This window comes from Tubulanus polymorphus, chromosome 11, assembly GCF_964204645.1.
Source record: "Tubulanus polymorphus chromosome 11, tnTubPoly1.2, whole genome shotgun sequence".
Classification (NCBI taxonomy): Eukaryota; Metazoa; Nemertea; class Palaeonemertea; order Tubulaniformes; family Tubulanidae; genus Tubulanus; species Tubulanus polymorphus.
Genome location: NC_134035.1, coordinates 13049546 through 13074143, shown reverse-complemented (window position 1 = coordinate 13074143; position 24598 = coordinate 13049546). Strand labels below are relative to the sequence as shown.

General features: G+C 36.1%; 2 long non-coding RNA genes across 2 annotated transcripts in view; one reads left to right on the top strand and one right to left on the bottom strand.

Annotated features, from left to right (window-relative positions):
* The window catches only part of LOC141912483 (uncharacterized), a 27356-nt gene extending 2758 nt beyond the window's left edge, over nucleotides 1–24598 (top strand). Inside the window, exons 3-4 of the long non-coding RNA XR_012620179.1 lie at nucleotides 23442–23758; nucleotides 24438–24598. This is a non-coding gene — a long non-coding RNA (uncharacterized LOC141912483). The remainder of the gene's footprint in view (nucleotides 1–23441; nucleotides 23759–24437) is intronic.
* On the bottom strand, nucleotides 1791–5011 carry LOC141912482 (uncharacterized). Its single transcript, XR_012620178.1, has 7 exons — nucleotides 3792–5011; nucleotides 3572–3693; nucleotides 3365–3484; nucleotides 3030–3277; nucleotides 2812–2939; nucleotides 2616–2726; nucleotides 1791–2541 (listed from the first exon to the last, which is right to left on the bottom strand). It is a non-coding gene; the product is annotated as an uncharacterized LOC141912482 (long non-coding RNA).

Genomic DNA, 24598 nt, shown 5'->3' with positions numbered 1-24598 from the left:
TCTATCTCTCTCATCTGGAACCCCAAATAAACTCAACGTATATAATTTACACTCTTGCGTTCAGTCATTTCGTTACATCTGAGCTGGAACCCGGTATCAGTAACCTGGGATCTCATAGGCCGTGAGACAGGTATCCTCGGTATCACAGGTAACCTTTGGTCTAACATGCCGTGAGACGGGTATCCTCGGTATCGTTGGTATCACAGGTAACCTGGGATCTCATAGGCCGCGAGACAGGTATCCTCGGTATCACAGGTAACCTTTGGTCTAACATGCCGTGAGACGGGTATCCTCGGTATCGTTGGTATCACAGGTAACCTTTGGTCTAACATGCCGTGAGACGGGTATCCTCGGTATCCTCGGTATCACGGGTAACATTTGGTCTAACATGCCGTGAGACAGGTATCCCCGGTATCAGTAACCTGGGATCTCATAGGCCGTGAGACGGGTATCCTCGGTATCACAGGTAACCTTTGGTCTAACATGCCGTGAGACAGGTATCCCCGGTATCAGTAACCTGGGATCTCATAGGCCGTGAGACGGGTATCCTCGGTATCACAGGTAACCTTTGGTCTAACATGCCGTGAGACGGGTATCCTCGGTATCACAGGTAACCTTTGGTCTAACATGCCGTGAGACGGGTATCCTCGGTATCGACGCAGGTAACTGGGAGGATGACACGCCCTGAGACAGGTATCCTCGGTATGATGAATGCAGCGCACCCCGTCACTCAGAACCAATAGACCGAGTTCCGAACCCGGGATACCCTCGTTTAATATCTAACAGTATTCAGTTCACTCAGAATCAGTACCAATAGACCGGACTCGAGCTCAGGAATCCCCCGTTTATCATACATGCATTATACAGGTCACTCAGAATCAGTAAATAGATCACCTGTACATCCTCTATTCTGCATCATTACTAGTCTAAACGGACGTCTCAATGGTATGGGTTGTTACTGGAGCATCCTCAGATAGGGCAGTGCCAGACTGCAGATCGGTACATGCATTAAGGAAACTTTGGAGTAATTCAAAGTTGTAAAAAAAGAAAGTCTCTACCACATTGAGAGTGGTTTGAAATTCTTATTGTACAATGGAACCTTTCCGTTAAACACTTGAGGGCAAAAGTGTAATTGTCGTACATGTAATAACCAGGTTTTATATCATCCAAATCTGCATTGATATAAATATTTTAGCTGGGACAGAATCGTATTAATGAGGTTCAACTGTACACTTAACTTCATTTATTCACTTACAGAGCAAAAATAATCCATGTACAATAGACTTCTAACTGGAATCAATTAAGACAAGGCGATAGTTCTTGTCACCTGTAGACAATAGAACTTCAATGCAATAGTTCAATGTGTTTATGTCTGGGTTGGTGTAAGCTTGGAGAATGATTACTCCAAGATGTAAGTAACGAGACTTGAAATTAGTCGAATGAAACACTCTAATCCGTGTCTTAAGGATTAGATAGTCTTAATTAGACTTGAAATGATTCCAGTTAACAGAGAGTCCACTGTACATTATATGAAGAAAAAGTAACACATATAATTTGTAGCGAACAACTGACCACTAGTGATACTGATGTTACAACAACTATTGGTTAGTGTAGTTCGATATGTATTGATAAACAATAGTTCAACCAATAATCAAACACCATAAAATCAATGTATTGATCAAACCAACAAACAAGTATAGATCAAACTGAGAATCTTGAGTTCAACATCCTCAGAATGAGATAGAACACAAAAACATTTTAAAGAAATTAATGTATTTACAAACGCAGTCACAAGTACAAAATCTCCACATATACAGCACATACAACTATATTTCAGAAATCATTTAACAAGCACAAAAACAAGCAAGAGAAGCCCCTTGAAACATTTACACCCAAAACGCAAAGTCGCAGCAAATCAGTAATTAATAACCCACAATCAGATTCAACAACAAACCAGCCAATCAAACCATCATTCATATTTATTTTTCAATAGATGTACAATGTGTATTTACATTCAACCTATACTGAAGCTATCAGCCTCAGAGAAATTGGTCGGCATCTCTGGACCACGATAACTCGCGGCAACAAACACTGAAAGTCCCGATTTGACGGAGAAATTGGTCGGCATCTCTGGAACTAGGCTAACTCGCGGTAACAAACACTGAAAGTCCCGATTTGACGGAGAAATTGGTCGGCATCTCTGGAACTACGCTAACTCACGGTAACAAACACTGAAAGTCCCGATTTGATGGAGAAATTGGTCGGCATCTCTGGAACTAGGCTAACTCGCGGTAACAAACACTGAAAGTCCCGATTTGACGGAGAAATTGGTCGGCATCTCTGGAACTACCGATAACTCGCGGTAACAAACACTGTAAGTCCCGATTTGACAGAGAAATTGGTCGGCATCTCTGGAACTCTACTGCGCTAACTCGTGGTAACAATCACTGAAAGTCCCGAATTGACGGGGAAATTGTTCAACATCTCTGATTTGATCTTTTCCTGTCGTCTGATATTCTACAGCCAACCGCAAGCTCAATACTACAATGACAAAACACAAAATATGAATAATGATATCATTTTTGAGACTTCTTCAAAATAAATTTCAATTATACCTGATTTTTAGTCGATTAAGGCTCGTGACTCATTTCTTCATGAGGAAATTGATCATTGGAATCGTTTCCATCTTGATATCTGGTATTGTGTGACGAATAACTCAATACTAACTGCAATAACAATGTACTAAATAAACTATGATTTTCATTCATAAGACTCTTCATAAAAACAAAATTCATCTAATTTCAATTTTACCTGATTTATAGTCAACTCAGATTCATGACTCGAACCTTGAGGAATTAGCTCAACACTTTGTGAACTCTGATGTTTTCGTTTCCTCTGGTTTTGCACGCCACTTACAACAACCAACAACAGTCCACTGGCTACAACAAAAATACATAAAATAAAAGTAGTAACCATCTTCATTGAGTCGACTGTTCCTGCAAAGAAATTCATATCAAGTTCAATTTTACCTGATTAATCGTCAATCTAAACTCATGACTTGAATCTAAACACATGAGCATGAGAAATAGCTCAGAACCTCAGCTACTGTTCATATCTTCTCGAACTTTCGGTTTGATGTCGAGATCCCCCAAGAATATCTCTGATTTCTGCATACAAACACTGAAAGAAGTCCAGATTTGACAGGGAAATTGGTCGGCATCTCTGATCTGATCTTTTCCTGTCGTCTGATATTCTACAGCCAACCACAAGCTCAATACTACAATAAAACACAAAATATGAATAATGATATCATTTTTAAGACTCTTCTTAAAAAAGAAACTTAAAGAATAAATTTCAATTATACCTGATTTATAGTCAATTGAGATTCATGACTCGGACCTTGAGGAATTTGCTCAACACTTCCTGAACTCTGATGTTTCCTTTCCTCTGGTTTTGAGCGTCTCTAACAACAACAGTCCGCTGGCTACAACAAAAATACATAAAATAAATGTAACCATCTTCTTTAAGTCGACTGTTCCTGCAAAGAAGTTCATATCAAGTATAATTTTACCTGATTTATAGTCAATTCAGACTCATGACACCTTAAATATTTCTCAATGACAACTGGAACAATCCTGGATGTTTCCTGTCAATCGTTTGGTATTTTGTACTTGCCGACCAAATCAATACACGCTACAACAGGGAAATATGAAATACATGTAATACTAACTAACAGTCCTAGTTGAGAACATTCTTATCTACAAAGAAATTCATAGCAATTTATACTATACCTGATTTATAGTCTTTACTTAGTGAAATTTCTAAGAACCTCAGGAACTTTCAGTATCATCTTGAACTTTCTGTTTGGGGCGTGGAGATTCCTCAGTAGAGTACCTCAGATTTCTACTGACAACAGACACCAATCCAACACTTCTCTTTCTGGTACTTTCATCTTTCTCTTTCCTCTCGTTTTACAAATTGATATTTAATTATTTGACATTTTTACCATCATAAAATTGATATTATGTTTTTCTTTACATCATCGTTATTAGAGATTTTACAAAGAATGATACAAATAATACGTTTCTTAATTTCAAACTCACAGCTGTTTGTAAATTATTTCCACACACAAAGATGGCATGCTGCATGCTTATCAATTTGCTAACCATGCGCATGGACCCGCGGGTGTGCCAGTGCTGTTTAGTGCAAGTGATGCATCGGTGCAAGTGCATAGTGAGACGTCAAGTGCAAAGTGAAACGCCAAGTGCAAATTGGGACGTCAAGTGCAAAGTGGGACGTCAAGTGTAAATTGGGACATCAAGTGCAAATTGAGATGTCAATTGTTTTCACCAGTGTTTACGATGATCAACCATCTTTCTGAAGATGTTTAAAGCAATTTGAATTCTAACAGTTTTTTACACTGTCAGCTCACAACTTAGAAACTGGTTTACCTCATCATCAGAGTAAAGACGCTGACAATTTTATCACTCCTTAAGTGGAGTAATACAATCAAGTCACTAACAATTCACTTTATGTCACTATTTAATTGTCAATTCAAGAAGGGGAAGGAGGGGAAGGCATTAAACCCCAATATCACCCCAGCCTTAAGTCACTTACAAATCAGTTTATGTCACAATTAACTTGACAATTCAAGAGGGGAAGGGAGGGATCACTAAATCTATATTTTAACACTGAAGTGTTTTGTAACACTTAACTTTCATCACCACCAATTGATTTAGCAGTAATTCACCATCAGTGTTTTGTAAAATAATGTGTAATTTGATAATGTAATTATGTAATAGTTCATGATGTAATAATGTTTAATGGAATACTTTTTATTGTAATAATGTTTAATGCAATAATTCAAGTAGTTCAGGGAAGGAGGCAAGAATTAACACGCACCAGCAAGCTGCAGTATTAAAGGAGGTCATCAGTGTTGTAACACACTGACAATTCAGTTTGTTAGTCACGTTTCTACATGACAGTTGAAGAAGGAAGGAGGAGACTCCTGCACTCAATATCACCCCAAAACAGAGTGTACTTATTAACACCCAGCCGCAAAGAGCAGTATTAAAGGAGGTCATCAGTGTTGTAACGCACTGACAATTCAGTTTGTTAGTCACGTTTCTACATGACAGTTGAAGAAGGAAGGAGGAGACTCCTGCACTCAATATCACCCCAAAACAGAGTGTATCAATTAACACGCAGCAGCAAGCAGCAGTATTAAAGGAGGCCATCAGTCTTGTAACACACTGACAAATCAGTTTGTTTGTCACGTTTCTATATGACAGTTAACAACCTTCAGGTGCAAGGAACCAAAGTGAAGCTATCAAAATATAGCATCTTCAAGTATAGCACTTTTAAGATCCATAATATAATAATAATTTGCTGCTACAATATATACAGAGAACCAATATCTGCATTATTTCAATGATACAACCACCACAAAGCTATCGATGGATAGCTGTTTTGAATATTTATACATTTAAAACGTAAAGTCATAATAAGGACGATTAGGAAACATAATCAGTCCCAATTCACCGACATATATTACAATATATACAATGTACCAACACCAGCGACATTTCAATGATTCAACCACCACAAAGCTATCGATGGATAGCTGTTTTGAATATTCATATATTCAAAATGTAAAGTCATAATGAGGACGATTAGGAAACAAAATCAGTCCCAATTCACCGACATATATTACAATATATATACAGAACCAACACCAGCGACATTTCAAAGATTCAACCACCACAAAGCTATCGATGGATAGCTGCTTTGAATATTCATATATTCAAAATGTAAAGTCGCAATAAGGACGATCAGGAAACATAATCAATCCCAATTCACCGACATATATTACAATATATACAATGTACCAACACCACCGACATTTCAATGATTCAACCACCACAAAGCTATCGATGGATAGCTGCTTTGAATATTTATACATTTAAAACGTTAAGTCGCAATAAGGACAATCACAAAACATGATCAATCCCATTTCACCGACATATATTACAATATATACAATGTACCAACACCAGCGACATTTCAATGATTCAACCACCACAAAGCTATCGATGGATAGCTGTTTTGAATATTCATATATTCAAAATGTAAAGTCATAATGAGGACGATTAGGAAACAAAATCAGTCCCAATTCACCGACATATATTACAATATATATACAGAACCAACACCAGCGACATTTCAAAGATTCAACCACCACAAAGCTATCGATGGATAGCTGCTTTGAATATTCATATATTCAAAATGTAAAGTCGCAATAAGGACGATCAGGAAACATAATCAATCCCAATTCACCGACATATATTACAATATATACAATGTACCAACACCAGCGACATTTCAATGATTCAACCACCACAAAGCTATCGATGGATAGCTGTTTTGAATATTTATACATTTAAAACGTAAAGTCATAATGAGGACGATTAGGAAACATAATCAGTCCCAATTCACCGACATATATTACAATATATACAATGTACCAACACCAGCGACATTTCAATGATTCAACCACCACAAAGCTATCGATGGATAGCTGTTTTGAATATTTATACATTTAAAACGTAAAGTCGCAATAAGGATGATCAGGAAACATGATCAATCCCATTTCACCGACATATATTACAATATATACAATGTACCAACACCAGCGACATTTCAATGATTCAACCACCACAAATCTATCGATGGATAGCTGTTTTGAATATTTATACAATTAAAACGTTAAGTCGCAATAAGGATGATCAGGGAGCAAAACTCGGCAAAAATCAATGTCACCCCTGAACTGAGTGGATTAATTAACACCCAGCAGCAAGCAGCAGTATTTAAGGAGGTCATCAGTGTTGTAACACACTGACAATTCAGTTTGTTTGTCACGTTTCTACATGACAGTTGAAGAAGGAAGGATGAGACTCCTGCACTCAATATCACCCCAAAACAGAGTGTATTAATTAATACCCAGCAGCAAGCAGCAGTATTAAAGGAGGTCATCAGTGTTGTAACACACTGATAATTCAGTTTGTTTGTCACGTTTCTACATGACAGTTGAAGAAGGAAGGAGGAGACTCCTGAACTTAATATCACCCCAATACAGAGCCAGCAGCAAGCAGCAGTATTTAAGGAGGATGATTCATGATGTTATAATGTTAAATGTAATAATTCTTATTGTAATAATGTTTAATGTAATAATTCAAGAAGTTCAGGGAAGAAGGCAAGAATTAATACCCAGCAGCAAGCAGCAGTATTAAAGGAGGTCATCAGTGTTGTAACACACTGACAATTCAGTTCGTTTGTCACGTTTCCACATGACAGTTGTAGAAGGAAGGAAAAGACTCCTGCGATCAATATCACCCCAAAACAGAGCCAGCAGCAAGCAGCAGTATTTAAGGAGGATGATTCATGATGTTATAATGTTTAATGTAATAATTCTTATTGTAATAAGGTTTAATGTAATAATTCAAGAAGTTCATGGAAGGTGCTAAAAATTAACACCACCAGCAAGCAGCAGGATTAAAGAAGGTCGTCAGTGATGTAACACACTGATAATTCAGTTTGTTAGTCACGTTTCTACATGACAGTTGAAGAAGGAAGGAGGAGACTCCTGAACTCAATATCACCCCAAAACAGAGTTTATGTTTATTAATTAACACGCAGCAGAAAGCAGCAGTATTAAAGGAGGTCATCAGTCTTGTAACACACTGACAAATCAGTTTGTTTGTCACGTTTCTATATGACAGTTAACAACCTTCAGGTGCAAGGAACCAAAGTGAAGCAATCAAACAATAGCATCTTTGAGTATAACACTTTTAAAATGCGTAATGTGATAATATTTGCTGATACAGTATACACAGAGAACCAACACCAGCATTATTTCAATGATTCAACCACCACAAAGCTATCGATGGATAGCTGTTTTGAATATTTATACATTTAAAACGTTAAGTCGCAATAAGGATGATCACAAAACATGATCAATCCCATTTCACCGACATATATTACAATCTATACAATGTACCAACACCAGCGACATTTCAAAGATTCAACCACCACAAAGCTATCGATGGATAGCTGTTTTGAATATTTATACATTTAAAATGTTAAGTCGCAATAAGGATGATCACAAAACATGATCAATCCCATTTCACCGACATATATTACAATCTATACAATGTACCAACACCAGCGACATTTCAAAGATTCAACCACCACAAAGCTATCGATCGATAGCTGTTTTGAATATTTATACATTTAAAAAGTTAAGTCGTTATAAGGATGATCACAAAACATGATCAATCCCATTTCACCGACATATATTACAATCTATACAATGTACCAACACCAGCGACATTTCAAAGATTCAACCACCACAAAGCTATCGATGGATAGCTGTTTTGAATATTTATACATTTAAAACGTAAAGTCGCAATAAGGATGATCACAAAACATGATCAATCCCATTTCACCGACATATATTACAATCTATACAATGTACCAACACCAGCGACATTTCAAAGATTCAACCACCACAAAGCTATCGATGGATAGCTGTTTTGAATATTTATACATTTAAAACGTTAAGTCGCAATAAGGATGATCACAAAACATGATCAATCCCATTTCACCGACATATATTACAATCTATACAATGTACCAACACCAGCGACATTTCAAAGATTCAACCACCACAAAGCTATCGATGGATAGCTGTTTTGAATATTTATACGTCTAAAACGTAAAGTCGCAATAAGGATGATCAGGAAACATGATCAATCCCATTTCACCGACATATATTACAATATATACAATGTACCAACACCAGTAACATTTCAATGATTCAACCACCACAAAGCTATCGATGGATAGCTGTTTTGAATATTTATACATTTAAAACGTAAAGTCGCAATAAGGATGATCAGGAAACATGATCAATCCCATTTCACCGACATATATTACAATATATACAATGTACCAACACCAGTGACATTTCAATGATTCAACCACCACAAAGCTATCGATGGATAGCTGTTTTGAAAATTTATACATTTAAAATGTAAAGTCGCAATAAAGATGATCAGGGAGCAAAACTCACCAAAACTCAATATCACCCCATAACACAGTGTATTAATTAACACGCAGCAGCAAGCAGCAGTATTTAAGGAGGTCATCAGTGTTGTACCACACTGAAAATTCAGTTTGTTTGTCACGTTTCTACATGACAGTTGAAGAAGGAAGGAGGAGACTCCTGCACTCAATATCACCCCTGAACAGAGTGTATTTATTAACACGCTGCAGCAAGCAGCAGTATTAAGGGAGGTCATCAGTGCTGTAACACACTGACAATTCAGTTTGCTTGTCACGTTTCTACATGACAGTTGAAGAAGGAAGGAGGAGACTCCTGTACTCAATATCACCCCAAAACAGAGTGTATTAATTAACACCCAGCACAAAGCAGCAGTATTAAAGCAGGTCATCAGTGTTGTAACGCACTGACAATTCAGTTTGTTAGTCACGTTTCTACATGACAGTTGAAGAAGGAAGGAGGAGACTCCTGAACTCAATTTCACCCCAAAACAGAGTGTATTAATTAACACCCAGCACAAAGCAGCAGTATTAAAGGAGGTCATCAGTGTTGTAACGCACTGACAATTCAGTTCGTTTGTCATGTTTCTACATGACAGTTGAAGAAGGAAGGAGGAGACTCCTGAACTCAATATCACCCCAAAACAGAGTGTATTAATTAACACCCAGCACAAAGCAGCAGTATTAAAGGAGGTCATCAGTGTTGTAACGCACTGACAATTCAGTTCGTTTGTCATGTTTCTACATGACAGTTGAAGAAGGAAGGAGGAGACTCCTGAACTCAATATCACCCCAAAACAGAGCCAGCAGCAAGCAGCAGTATTTAAGGAGGATGATTCATGATGTTATAATGTTTATTGTAATAATTCTTATTGTAATAATGTTTAATGTAATAATTCAAGAAGTTCATGGAAGGTGGTAAGAATTAACACCCAGCAGCAAGCAGCAGTATTAAAGAAGCCCATCAGTGTTGTAACGCACTGACAATTCAGTTCGTTTGTCACGTTTCTACATGACAATTGAAGAAGGAAGCAGGAGACTCCTGAACTCAATATCACCCCAAAACAGAGTGTATCAATTAACACCCAGCAGCAAGCAGCAGTATTAAAGGAGGTCATCAGTGTTGTACCACACTGATAATTCAGTTCGTTTGTCACGTTTCTACATGACAGTTGAAGAAGGAAGTAGGAGACTCCTGAACTCAATATCACCCCAAAACAGAGGCAGCAGCAAGCAGCAGTATTTAAGGAGGATGATTCATGATGTTATAATGTTTAATGTAATAATTCTTATTGTAATAATGTTTAATGTAATAATTCAAGAAGTTCATGGAAGGTGGTAAGAATTTACACCCAGCAGCAAGCAGCAGTATTAAAGGAGGTCATCAGTGATGTAACGCACTGACAATTCAGTTCCTTTGTCACGTTTCTACATGACAGTTGAAGAAGGAAAGAGGACACTCTTGAACTCAATATTACCCCAAAACAGAGTGTATTAATTAACACGCAGCAGCAAGCAGCAGTATTAAAGGAGGTCATCAGTGTTGTAACACACTGACAATTCAGTTTGTTTGTCATGTTTCTACATGACTGTTGAAGAAGGAAGGAGGAAACTCACCCCAAAACAGAGTGTGTCAATTAACACCCAGCAGCAAGCAGCAGTATTAAAGGTGGTCATCAGTGATGTAACACACTGACAAATCAGTTTGTTTGTCACGTTTCTACATGACAGTTGAAGAAGGAAGGAGGAGACTCACCCCAAAACAGAGTGTATCAATTAACACCCAGCAGCAAGCAGCAGTATTAAAGGTGGTCATCAGTGATGTAACACACTGACAAATCAGTTTGTTTGTCACGTTTCTATATGACAGTTAACAACCTTCAGTTGCAAGGAACCAAAGTGAAGCTATCAAAATATAGCATCTTTGAGTATAACACTTTTAAAATGCGTAATGTGATAATATTTGCTGATACAGTATACACAGAGAACCAACACCAGCATTATTTCAATGATTCAACCACCACAAAGCTATCGATGGATAGCTGTTTTGAATATTTATACATTTAAAACGTAAAGTCGCAATAAGGATGATCACAAAACATGATCAATCCCATTTCACCGACATATATTACAATCTATACAATGTACCAACACCAGCGACATTTCAAAGATTCAACCACCACAAAGCTATCGATCGATAGCTGTTTTGGATATTTATACATTTAAAAAGTTAAGTCGTTATAAGGATGATCACAAAACATGATCAATCCCATTTCACCGACATATATTACAATCTATACAATGTACCAACACCAGCGACATTTCAAAGATTCAACCACCACAAAGCTATCGATGGATAGCTGTTTTGAATATTTATACATTTAAAACGTAAAGTCGCAATAAGGATGATCACAAAACATGATCAATCCCATTTCACCGACATATATTACAATCTATACAATGTACCAACACCAGCGACATTTCAAAGATTCAACCACCACAAAGCTATCGATGGATAGCTATTTTGAATATCTATACATTTAAAACGTTAAGTCGCAATAAGGATGATCACAAAACATGATCAATCCCATTTCACCGACATATATTACAATCTATACAATGTACCAACACCAGCGACATTTCAATGATTCAACCACCACAAAGCTATCGATGGATAGCTATTTTGAATATTTATACATTTAAAACGTTAAGTCGCAATAAGGATGATCACAAAACATGATCAATCCAATTTCACTGACATATATTACAATATATACAATGTACCAACACCAGTGACATTTCAATGATTCAACCACCACAAAGCTATCGATGGATAGCTGTTTTGAATATTTATACATTTAAAACGTAAAGTCGCAATAAGGACGATCAGGAAACATGATCAATCCCATTTCACCGACATATATTACAATATATACAATGTACCAACACCAGTGACATTTCAATGATTCAACCACCACAAAGCTATCGATGGATAGCTGTTTTGAATATTTATACATTTAAAACGTAAAGTCGCAAAAAGGACGATCACAAAACATGATCAATCCAATTTCACCGACATATATTACAATATATACAATGTACCAACACCAGTGACATTTCAATGATTCAACCACCACAAAGCTATCGATGGATAGCTGTTTTGAATATTTATACATTTAAAACGTAAAGTCGCAATAAGGACGATCAGGAAACATGATCAATCCCATTTCACCGACATATATTACAATATATACAATGTACCAACACCAGTGACATTTCAATGATTCAACCACCACAAAGCTATCGATGGATAGCTGTTTTGAATATTTATACATTTAAAACGTAAAGTCGCAATAAGGATCATCAGGAAACATGATCAATCCCATTTCACCGACATATATTACAATATATACAATGTACCAACACCAGCGACATTTCAATGATTCAACCACCACAAAGCTATCGATGGATAGCTGCTTTGAATATTTTTACATTTAAAACGTAAAGTCGCAATAAAGATGATCAGGGAGCAAAACTCACCAAAACTCAATATCACCCCATAACAGAGTGTATCAATTAACACGCAGCAGCAAGCAGCAGTATTTAAGGAGGTCATCAGTGTTGTACCACACTGAAAATTCAGTTGGTTTGTCACATTTCTACATGACAGTTGAAGAAGGAAGGAGGAGACTCCTGCACTCAATATCACCCCTGAACAGAGTGTATTTATTAACACCCAGCAGCAAGCAGCAGTATTAAGGGAGGTCATCAGTGATGTAACACACTGACAATTCAGTTTGTTAGTCACGTTTCTACATGACAATTGAAGAAGGAAGGAGGAGACTCCTGCACTCAATATCACCCCTGAACAGAGTGTATTTATTAACACCCAGCAGCAAGCAGCAGTATTAAGGGAGGTCATCAGTGCTGTAACACACTGACAATTCAGTTTGTTAGTCACGTTTCTACATGACAGTTGAAGAAGGAAGGAGGAGACTCCTGAACTCAATATCACCCCAAAACAGAATGTATTAATTAACACCCAGCACCAAGCAGCAGTATTAAAGGAGGTCATCAGTGTTGTAACGCACTGACAATTCAGTTTGTTTGTCACGTTTCTACATGACAGTTGAAGAAGGGAGGAGAAGACTCCTGCGATCAATATCACCCCAAAACAGAGCCAGCAGTAAGCAGCAGTATTTAAGGAGGATGATTCATGATGCTATAATGTTTGATGTAATAATTCTTATTGTAATAATGTTTAATGTAATAATTCAAGAAGTTCATGGAAGGTGGTAAGAATTAACACCACCAGCAAGCAGCAGTATTAAAGGAGGCCATCAGTGTTGTAACGCACTGACAATTCAGTTCCTTTGTCACGTTTCTACATGACAGTTGAAGAAGGAAGGAGAAGACTCCTGCGATCAATATCACCCCAAAACAGAGCCAGCAGCAAGCAGCAGTATTAAAGGAGGTCATCAGTGTTGTAACGCACTGACAATTCAGTTCCTTTGTCACGTTTCTACATGACAGTTGAAGAAGGAAGGAGAAGACTCCTGCGATCAATATCACCCCAAAACAGAGCCAGCAGCAAGCAGCAGTATTTAAGGAGGATGATTCATGATGTTATAATGTTTAATGTAATAATTCTTATTGTAATAATGTTTAATGTAATAATTCAAGAAGTTCATGGAAGGTGGTAAGAATTAACACCCAGCAGCAAGCAGCAGTATTAAAGGAGGTCATCAGTGTTGTAACACACTGACAATTCAGTTCGTTTGTCACGTTTCTACATGACAGTTGAAGAAGGAAGGAGAAGACTCCTGCGATCAATATCACCCCAAAACAGAGCCAGCAGCAAGCAGCAGTATTAAAGGAGGTCATCAGTGTTGTAACGCACTGACAATTCAGTTCGTTTGTCACGTTTCTACATGACAGTTGAAGAAGGAAGGAGAAGACTCCTGCGATCAATATCACCCCAAAACAGAGCCAGCAGCAAGCAGCAGTATTTAAGGAGGATGATTCATGATGTTATAATGTTTAATGTAATAATTCTTATTGTAATAATGTTTAATGTAATAATTCAAGAAGTTCATGGAAGGTGGTAAGAATTAACACCCAGCAGCAAGCAGCAGTATTAAAGGAGGTCATCAGTGTTGTAACACACTGACAATTCAGTTCCTTTGTCACGTTTCTACATGACAGTTGAAGCAGGAAGGAGGAGTGTCCTGCACTCAATATCACCCCAAAACAGAGTGTATCAATTAACACCCAGCAGCAAGCATTAAAGGTGGTCATCAGTTATGATTTAGCAGTAATTTACCCACAGTGTTTCTAACACTTAACTTTCATCACCACCGATTGCTTTACCAGTAATTTACCCACAGTGTTTTGTAACACTTTACTTTCATCACTACCGATTGATTTAGCAGTAATTTACCCACAGTGTTTTGTAACACTTAACTTTCATCACCATCAATTGATTTAGCAGTAATTGATCCATAGTTTGAAATGCGCTGCATTCAATGAGCAATTTCAAACTTTTCTATTGAGGAAACCACAGCAAAAAACTAAAGGTATTCAAACAATACGTGTCTTATTTGATTGTTGATGAGAGAGGAGAGAGAGGAGAGGAGGCATGTACACCTAAACACAACAATTAAAACTCAATATCACAACCAAAACAAGAGTTGAATGATAGCAAGCATCAGCAACATGTAGTTTTCAAATAAGGAAGTAATCAGTATTGTAAATCACATCTATTTAACAATTCAAGAAGGCAAGGGAAGGAGAAGAGACTCCAAAACTCAATATCACCCCTAGAACAGAGTGGAATGAGCAACATGCAGTAGCAAACAACAGTATTTGCCGTAGTAGCAAACAACAGTATTTGCCATTTTTAAAGGAGAATAACGGAGTATCTTCTGTATTTGATATGCCATGCCACCACAAGATTTTAATTGTCTATGATTTTGATATTGTATATAAAAATGGCACGATATATCACCTCGTAGCAGAGGAAGGAGGTAGAACAAACCACAAGATCAGTACATCTATCAATGTTTCATTACATGTATCATTGTTTCAAGACACCCACTTGCAGTTTGTAACAATTTACTTTCATTACCACCAATTGATTTGGCAGTAATTCATATTTCGTGATGAGAGAGAGGAGTCTAGTAGGAAATGTAGCGATACACCTATCAAAGATTTTTTACAAATGCAAATCAGTTTATTCTAGACTATGGACGTTTGTAGCTGGAGGAGACAAACTGTATTCCAAATTGAAACCCTTATCCCTTTTAGCTTTTTCTTAGAGAGATCGAACCCACAAAACGTCTGGCAAAGGCTTCCAACATTTTGATAACTGTTCGCGTAGAGCCAATGATAAAACCAGCATTTATCATCATCAAACACATCATGTAAACTGAAAACCGCAAACCAGCAGTGAGAGGAAGTATGCACAATCGATGAGATGATTGTTCATAGCTGCAACCATGGACTCTAAAACGTTTTAGAGTCCATGCTGCAACCAATGGAGTGAACTGCAACCAGTGAGGGGAAAGTCTGCACAATCAATGAGATGATTGTTCATAGCTGCAACCAATGGAGTGAACTGCAACCAGTGAGGGGAAAGTATGCACAATCAATGAGATGATTGTTCATAGCTGCAACCAATCAAGTGAACTGCAACCAGTGAGAGGAAAATATGCACAATCAATGAGATGATTGTTCATAGTTGCAACCAATGGAGTGAAATGCAACCAGTGAGGGGAAAGTATGCACAATCAATGAGATGATTGTTCATAGCTGCAACCAATGGAGAGAACTGCAACCAGTGAGGGGGAATTATATTTCAAACCAGTGAGGGGAAATTAGCTCAATCATTGAGATGATTGTTCAGCTGCAACCAATGGAGTGAACTGCAACCAGTGAGAGGAAATTATATTTCAAACCAGTGAGGGGAAATACGCTCAATCATTGAGATGATTGTTCAGCTGCAACCAATGAAGTGACAACCAGTGAGGGGGAAGTATGCACAATCAATGGGATGATTGTTCATAGCTGCAATCAATGAAGTGACAACCAGTGAGGGGGAAGTATGCACAATCAATGAGATGATTGTTCATAGCTGCAACCAATGGAGTGAACTGCAACCAGTGAGGGGTAGGTATGCACAATCAATGAGATGATTTTTCATAACTGCAACCAATGATGCTAAAGCATATTGCATACCAGTAATGGTAAAGTACACTCAATCATTTACAAACAAGTGATAGTTAACAAGCTTAACAGATCAGAGATCACAGGAAGCAACGTCAATCCAATCCCTATTTCTTGACATATGATATAAAATGCTCTTCAGCCTGTGGCAAAATGTCTTCGATGTAAAACGCTTATTACTATATGCTTAACGAGTCTTCTCTCAAATATTAATTCAAAAGGAGGAGGGACTTATCTAATGTAATGGTATCAATGCTACGAATGTATGTGAAAAGTGAAAAGTAATAGTTTGAAACCAAGATTGAATGCATTCATTCTGTTGTATTGAATAAAGTGAGATCCGATGAAAATTATGAAAAAAGAAAAAAACAAACTACTATCTACAAATTTACAATATCTACAAGAAAATTAAAAAGAGAAATAAAAACGACTATTTACAAATTTACAATATTTACAAGAGAAATAAAAACTACTATTTACAAATTTACAATATTTACAAGAGAAATAAAAACTACTATTTACAAATTTACAATATTTACAAGATAGAGAGAAAGAGAGCGAAAGAGAGAGAGAGAGGAGAGTGAGGAGAGAGAGAGGAGGGAGAGAGGAGGAAGGATGAAGGAGAGGGGTGATAGGAAGAAAGGAGAGAGAGGAGAGAGTTAGTGGGTTAAAGAAAGAGGAAGAGAGAGTTAGTGGGTTAGAGAAAGAGGGAGAGAGTTAGTGGGTTAGAGAAAGAGGAAGAGAGTTAGTGGGTTAGAGAGAGAGAGGGAAAGGATAGAGAGAGGGAAAGGATAGAGACAGAGAGGGAAAGGATAGAGACAGGGAGGGATAGGATAGAGACAGAGAGGGATAGGATAGAGAAAGGTAGAAAAAGAAGGGGCGATAAAAACAATAAAACATATGGGTAAAAACAATAAAACATATGGATAAAAACGGTTAAAAAGAGGCAGTTTAACGTCATACCACAGGACAAATAGATAAAAATCACTGATAAAATGTATGGATAAAACGTATTGTTAAAATGAGGCAGTTTAACGTCATACCACAGGACAAATAGATAAAAATCACTGATAAAATGTATGGATAAAACGTACTGTTAAAATGAGGCAGTTTAACGTCGTACCACAGGACAACTTGAAAATAGAGGTACACTAGCAATACTACTTATATGTTACTAGGTACAGTATTTTAGACAATTCTATAAAATTGTATAATTATCTCAACCTCTGCACTACCAAATATCAATTCGACAAAAAGTCATCTTTGAAAACGTTCGTAAGAAATAAAACAACAAAACATAACGTAGCATTGAATTAATATTAATGTTATCTGAAGCTGAAAATCTGAAATCAACCATCAGCCATAAATGAGGAGGCGGGACTAATGCAATGAAATAATATCAATGCTCCAAACTTATAGGTTAAAATCTCGTTAAAACAATAGATCAGTATCAATATCAGTATCAAACTAAGATTGAATGCATTCATTCTGTTGTTTTGAATATTAAAATTATTCAATAGAATTATTTGAATATTAATTATCAATTAAATCTTTATCAAAATTTGTACTCAAATAGATTTGATGTATAGATATTATGAAGTTTAGAAAATTAAAAATTTAAGATTATATTTGAAATGTTTAAATAATCATTAAAATCTTAAGTTCTAAAATCTTAATATCTAAAAATATTTACAAGTAGAAATCAGAATCAATAAAAAAAATCTAAAAAGAAATATAATATATACAAATAATAATATATACAAATAAAAAGCTATTCATAAATTTACATGTACAAGTACGGATAAAATGTGTCGATCAATTTGATGAAATATTTTATATTATTTGTCAATCATAATCGGAACCCAAGTGATTTCAGAATGGAATAACTGGGCCAGGCCAATCACTCACTCGATGATCATCAATTACTGGTACTACACAACCACAGATAGAGTGGTTTTTACCGCGCGATATATTAGGCCAGGTGCACCTCCCAATAATAATGCCGCCTATTATGTTTGGCTTCTTGTGTGTTCATATGTACATCGATACATCCTCAATCACCAGGGTTTTATTGTCGCCCACCGAATTTCACGCTTAAACAAACCCTGGTGGCAAACCCTTAATTGGTATCTTACGTTGTCCAAGATATCTTCGGTTGACGGGTTGATGCTAAGCGGCTACTAGTCTTTACATCTAGTCAATCAGATGTGTAGCAAATCTGCCGGCGAAAAACAATGCATCTGATTGGCTAGATATATAGACTGGTGGCCTCTCAGTGGCAACCTGACTACCCAAGCAATCTTGAACAACGTAATAGACCAATGAAGAGTTTGCAACCGGGGTTTGTCTTGGCATGAGCTTCGGCAGACGACAATTAAAACCTGGCAAGCGAGGATGGCATTGATATATATTGAATGAAAAAGCTGCATGTAAATATGAAATGTGTACGAGAACCTTGAAAGCAGTGAAATAAGATATAAACTAGAGGTGCAGGGACACCATGCCCACTCGGTGAAATGCTTGACAATCTGACAATTTAGATATTTAATGCCCCCCCCCCCCCCCCCCCCGGTAAACATAACAAAAACCAATGCTACAAATATGCAATTGATTGCGGTTATATGCATGAATACCAAAACTCATGGAAAATTTGTATGAATTCAATACCTCTGATGGGTAGAATAGAAAATGGGGTAAGAATGATTCCATGTAAGTGGTGTCCTATGACAATGCTAACAATTATCAAACATCATGACTGTAAGTTAAAGCAACCCAATATTTATAATAATGATGGGGGATAAATATCGGTATCAAACATCAAATGTTGGAGAAATCTTTGAAACCTCCCTTAAAAACTTCTAAACTGTGTAAAAGTGCCCAACAAGAATGGCTACCAGTCAGCCATCTTGATACTATTCTGCCAGTCGAACAATGGATAAAAAGCGAATACACTAGCCTGCTGGGACTTAAGCTTAAAATCGATTAAAAAACACAACAAAATTTCAACAATATTTTAGAAAAAAACTAGAATCTAGAGACACCAAAAAGTGAAAAGCCTAAAAATTAAATAAAAGTTCTCTGACAGTAACGAAAAAATACTGATTTAAAATTCCATTGTTTCATTAATTTATAATCTATTTCAGCGTAAAACCCTAGATCCCTAAAATTAAGATAACATTAAAGATTATGTTTCAATGACCTGAGAATATTGTATTATTAATCAATCTAATTAACTGCAAGTTCATCGAACAATAAAAAACCTAATCATCTATTCTATAACTAGTGATGTTACTTTCAATAACAAGAAACAGGGGGGGTAATTAAAACTGGTGTTAACGCTAAAATATCCTCAATGAACTGAGAGTAATTTCAACAATGATGAATTTACCCTCAGTTCATTCATTGTTTTAATGATGATCCTGAGAGTGATTTCAACAATGATGAATTTACCCTCAGTTCATTCATTGTTTTAATGATGATCCTGAGAGTGATTTCAACAATGATGAATTTACCCTCAGTTCATTCATTGTTTTAATGATGATCCTGAGACTTATTTCAACAATGATGAATTTACCCTCAGTTCATTCATTGTTTTAATGATGATCCTGAGAGTAATTTCAACAATGATGAAATATACCCTCAGTTCATTCATTGTTTTAATGATGATCCTGAGAGTAATTTCAACAATGATGAATTTACCCTCAGTTCATCACATTCTAAGAAGATGTTACTATTTTATTCAGTGAAAATCTCCGAACCACATAAAAAAAGGAGATCTTAAACGACATTATTGATTAATATACCCGAGTGTAACTTATCATAAGATAAATTGACCCTCAGTTTATCAGAGGTTTACACTTTATTTAAGTTAACAGCTATAGTTAAAACTTAATCAACTTGACCTAAATGAACTAAAACTTTAACTAAATTAGACTTAAATCAACTGGAACGAATCAAATTCATAAACAGCGAAAATTACTAAAATAACTAAACAAAAACCAACTAATCTAAACTAAGGTTAACTTGAAACCAAAGTTTTAATATCTAGTTTCAAACGCACTAGTGATTAATCATAAACATCATGCTCACAATTTAACAAGACCCAGTTCCACAGTTATGCAACAAATATGTATCTAAATTCTTGTATCCAAATCAAACTGTGGAACTGAGTCCTGTATTGTATGGAACGAGATAAATGAAAAACAATCTGACTGTATTTTTCATATGATGTTTTCAGTCATACATTTTCTTGAGATGACATCAAATTAAAAATTAAAAATTTCATACGACGGGACGCTGAAAATATCATATGAAAAATACACTCCGACTGTTTTTTATTCATCGCATTCCATGATAGTGAAACACCAACTGAAAATGAGTAGATAATTCACTGAATTACTTTAATAAAAATTGAAAAAAAAACTACAAGAAAAAAGGTAAAGAAAGTATGAGAAAACGTTCTCAATCACATTTCATATTTACTAAGCCTATATCAACTATGAGTAAAAGCTCTTTATGCGTGCACTATATACAGCATGGGCCTTTTATATAACCACTATTCATATCTGTGTTGTGGACCACGTAATTGTGTCAAAGAGTATTCGGTGATAAAACCTGGACCTTCAGTTATTCCATTCTCATGAAATCACTGGGGTTCGAATATACACAGTGATAGTCATATATAAAATATTTCATTAAATTGATCTTTTAGTTCGTATTGAAATACAAATAAATCATTGTTCTAAAAGGAATATATACAAATAAAATAGTTTTTAAGTATAAAAAATAAAATAGTTTTCAAATATAAACAACAAAAAATAGTTTTTTAGATATATACAAATAAAATAGTTTAAAAAGATACTTTGAGATAAAATACATACAAATGAAATAGTATAAAATTCAGATAAAATAGTTTTTAGATATCATAGGTATTTTAAAATTCAGATATAAAATAGTTTCTTTAATAGATTAAAATTCACATAAAATAGTTTTGAGATATCACAGGTGTTTTAAAATTCAGATATAAAATAGTTTCTTCAATCTTTTTAAAATTCAGATAAAATAGTTTTAAATATTATAGATACTTTAAAATTGAGATAATTTAAAATACTTTCTACAATTGTCTTAAAAATACGGGTAAAATAGTTTTTAGAGTGTTTTTAGAATTACTAGTTTAGAAGTATCAATGAAATGTTTGCAGATATGAATATTTCATAATTTATACCAATGAAATAGATTTAGATGGATCACCTTGATCAATCATAATATCGAACCAAAACATCATTGAAAGAATCCAATAATAGCGATAATAATTCACATAAAATATGATTTTGGGAAATATAGGACATATTAGGAAAAATTCAAACTTTTGGAAAGTTAAGATTAGGAAACTCGTAGTAAATTGGAATTTCAATTGAAATTGGAATTAGGAAATTTGTAGTAAATTGGAATTTCAGCACTGAAGGACTCAAAATTTAGGAACTTTGTTCTATCTTGGAACGAGAGAAACTGGAACCACAAAAATACAACAAACTGTTCAACATGTGCAGTATGACCGGGTCTCAGTCAGTAGAAATCTATTGATGATGCTGGTTTTAGTTTGGATTTTGTGACCTCTTCACAACAATAATTGCAAAATGGCTGAGAAACTACAAATAGCCTCTTTTCATATAATCAATTAGTAGGTTATATCACATACTTTGATACAACTTATGCCGTTTTTGGGGACGAAGGAAGCACCTGAGAACCTGATCTGATTAACAACCATATGAATGATCGACCTCTTGAAAACAACTTCATCCTCGATTTCTTAAATCTATTGATAATTCACTCTCAACAGCCTTAATCTGACGTGTGTTTTATGCATTGCTCGCCTACATGGAAACAATTCCACGCTCTATCAACCATATTTCAATTGCTAAACGCAATTCCTGCAATTTAGACCCCAATCAAGGACCAGGAGTTACTTTATCAGAGCGGTGTCTATTACTGAGTTGATCGATTGTTATGAACTTAAAAATTTTCCTTTTAGACCATCTCCTCTATCATATCTCTCTAAACTCCTCTATCATATCTCCATAAACTCCTCTCTCATATTCCCTGAACCTCCTCTCTCATATTCCCTGAACCTCCTCTCTCATACCTCCCTGAACCTCCTCTCTCATATTCCCTGAACCTCCTCTCTCATACCTCCCTGAACCTCCTCTCTCATATTCCCTGAACCTCCTCTCTCATACCTCCCTGAACCTCCTCTCTTATATGCCTTATTGATTTCAACAAGAGATTAATTAAGACTAATTATTAACAAGAATTTTGAACTCAACCCTTGATCCTGGTGATCGTTAGAATCAGTAGAGATCAATATCAATCAATAAAACCCGATCACTGATGTGATAACAACGAATTTTCCAATCCAAGATCTTTATTTTATACTTTCTTTATCAGAGATTCTTAATCATTGCATTTTTGCAGATCTTAGCTTTTTTTCTATTATAACCTATGTTCAATTATGAACTCATGCATTCATGCATTGATCACCGATCCAGATGGTGATGGTTTCACACCTTAGAAATGTAATGAAATTGATTACCGTAGTCTTTGCTGTGGTTTCCTTTCTTGCGCAATTTTTAATCCGGGCAATCTCACGTATATAAATATATATCCCTTTTCCTTATGAGTAAACATTTTAAATCCCTCCGATCACATGTGAAGGATTTCCCTCCGTTGTTGAGCATTAGATATTAACATTTCAATCATTCAAGTTTTCATGTCATATTAAATTAATCTTTAATTCTGTAATTAGAAAAACAAATATGTTAATAACGATATAATGGTTTAGCACTTGACGTATAGACGTCATAGTATTTGGGGGAGGGGGCAACATGGAACATTGAAAAATCTGTTTCAATGAAATTTCCTAAGGAATCGCATTATGTGAAACATAGCTGTTCCTTCTCCACGTTATTTTCAGCTTCATAAGGAAACGCATTATGTGTGAAACATAGCTATTCCTTCTCCATGTTTCGATAAAGTTCGATAAAGAATCACATAACAGTTCCTTTTGATTTGAAAAATCCACTTTTTTTCAAACTCCATAGGAGTTATTGTAGGAATTGATTCCCTGCATATCTCGAAAGAGATTTACAACGGCTGACCATAGAATTAGAATAGATGACTCCTAAGAAGGCTACTGCCACAATCAGGTGGTATGGATGGTTATTGCTGCAAAGTAGTGGCAAGGATGGTTTATATCCCGAAAGATATTTGAAAAGGTCGACCATGGTATTAGAATTGATGACTCATAAGAAGGCTACTGCCACAATTAGGTGGTATAGATGGCTACTGCTGCAAAGTAGCGCCAAGAAGGGTTAATGCTTCAGCATTGTGAGAAGCACAATGAACCTTAGTTAATAAGGTAAGAGTTAATGCAAAAATGGGGGTTAAAATGGAGTGGAACACAGTGGGTCGTACAGTCAAAAAAAATTAATAAATGATTTAAAAAGTAAATGAATGGGATGATGGACAAATATTTCTTTTTGTCCAAAAAGTAAATAAAGGGATGAAATGATAATGAATTTTTTTTATCATTTTTCAATTTTTTAAATTTTTTTGGAGAAACCGTAAAACCTCCATAAAAGCAATGATTATATGCAATGATGTCTGGTTTTTTATTTTCATATTTTTTTTATAAAAGCAAGGAGGACTGCACGCCCACTGGTTCAAGGAGTGTTGACAGATATTTAACACTGCGCAACCTGCAGATCGACGAAGGTGGAAGGGAAAACTGAGTTTCAAGAAGTGCCGATCTGCAGACGTGCATGGGCTGATGTTGTTGCCCGGGTGATGGCGAGTGAAGGGGCTGATGTTATTTTAATTTGTTCGCCTACGTTTAACTAATTCGTATTTTCCTTTAAAGGCCCCTTCAACATCGCGGAGCATTTTGATTGGATCGTGGTAGTTGATGTTTCTTGACCACCCAGGGCCGCGCGCCACCAGCTCGACAGCGGGGGAAGGTGGTGCCCCCACTGGAGCGCCTGATGTTGAAGCATTATCGTTATCATTATATTTTCTCTTCTTATTTCTATTTTTTCCAGTCGATGTCGATGTTGATGGTGGTGGTCCGGTTGATGGTGGTGGTCCGGCAGATGCTGGTGTTGACGTAGATGCTGGTGTTGACGTAGATGCTGGTGTTGACGTAGATGCTGGTGTTGACGTAGATGCTGGTGTTGACGTAGATGCTGGTGTTGACTTAGAT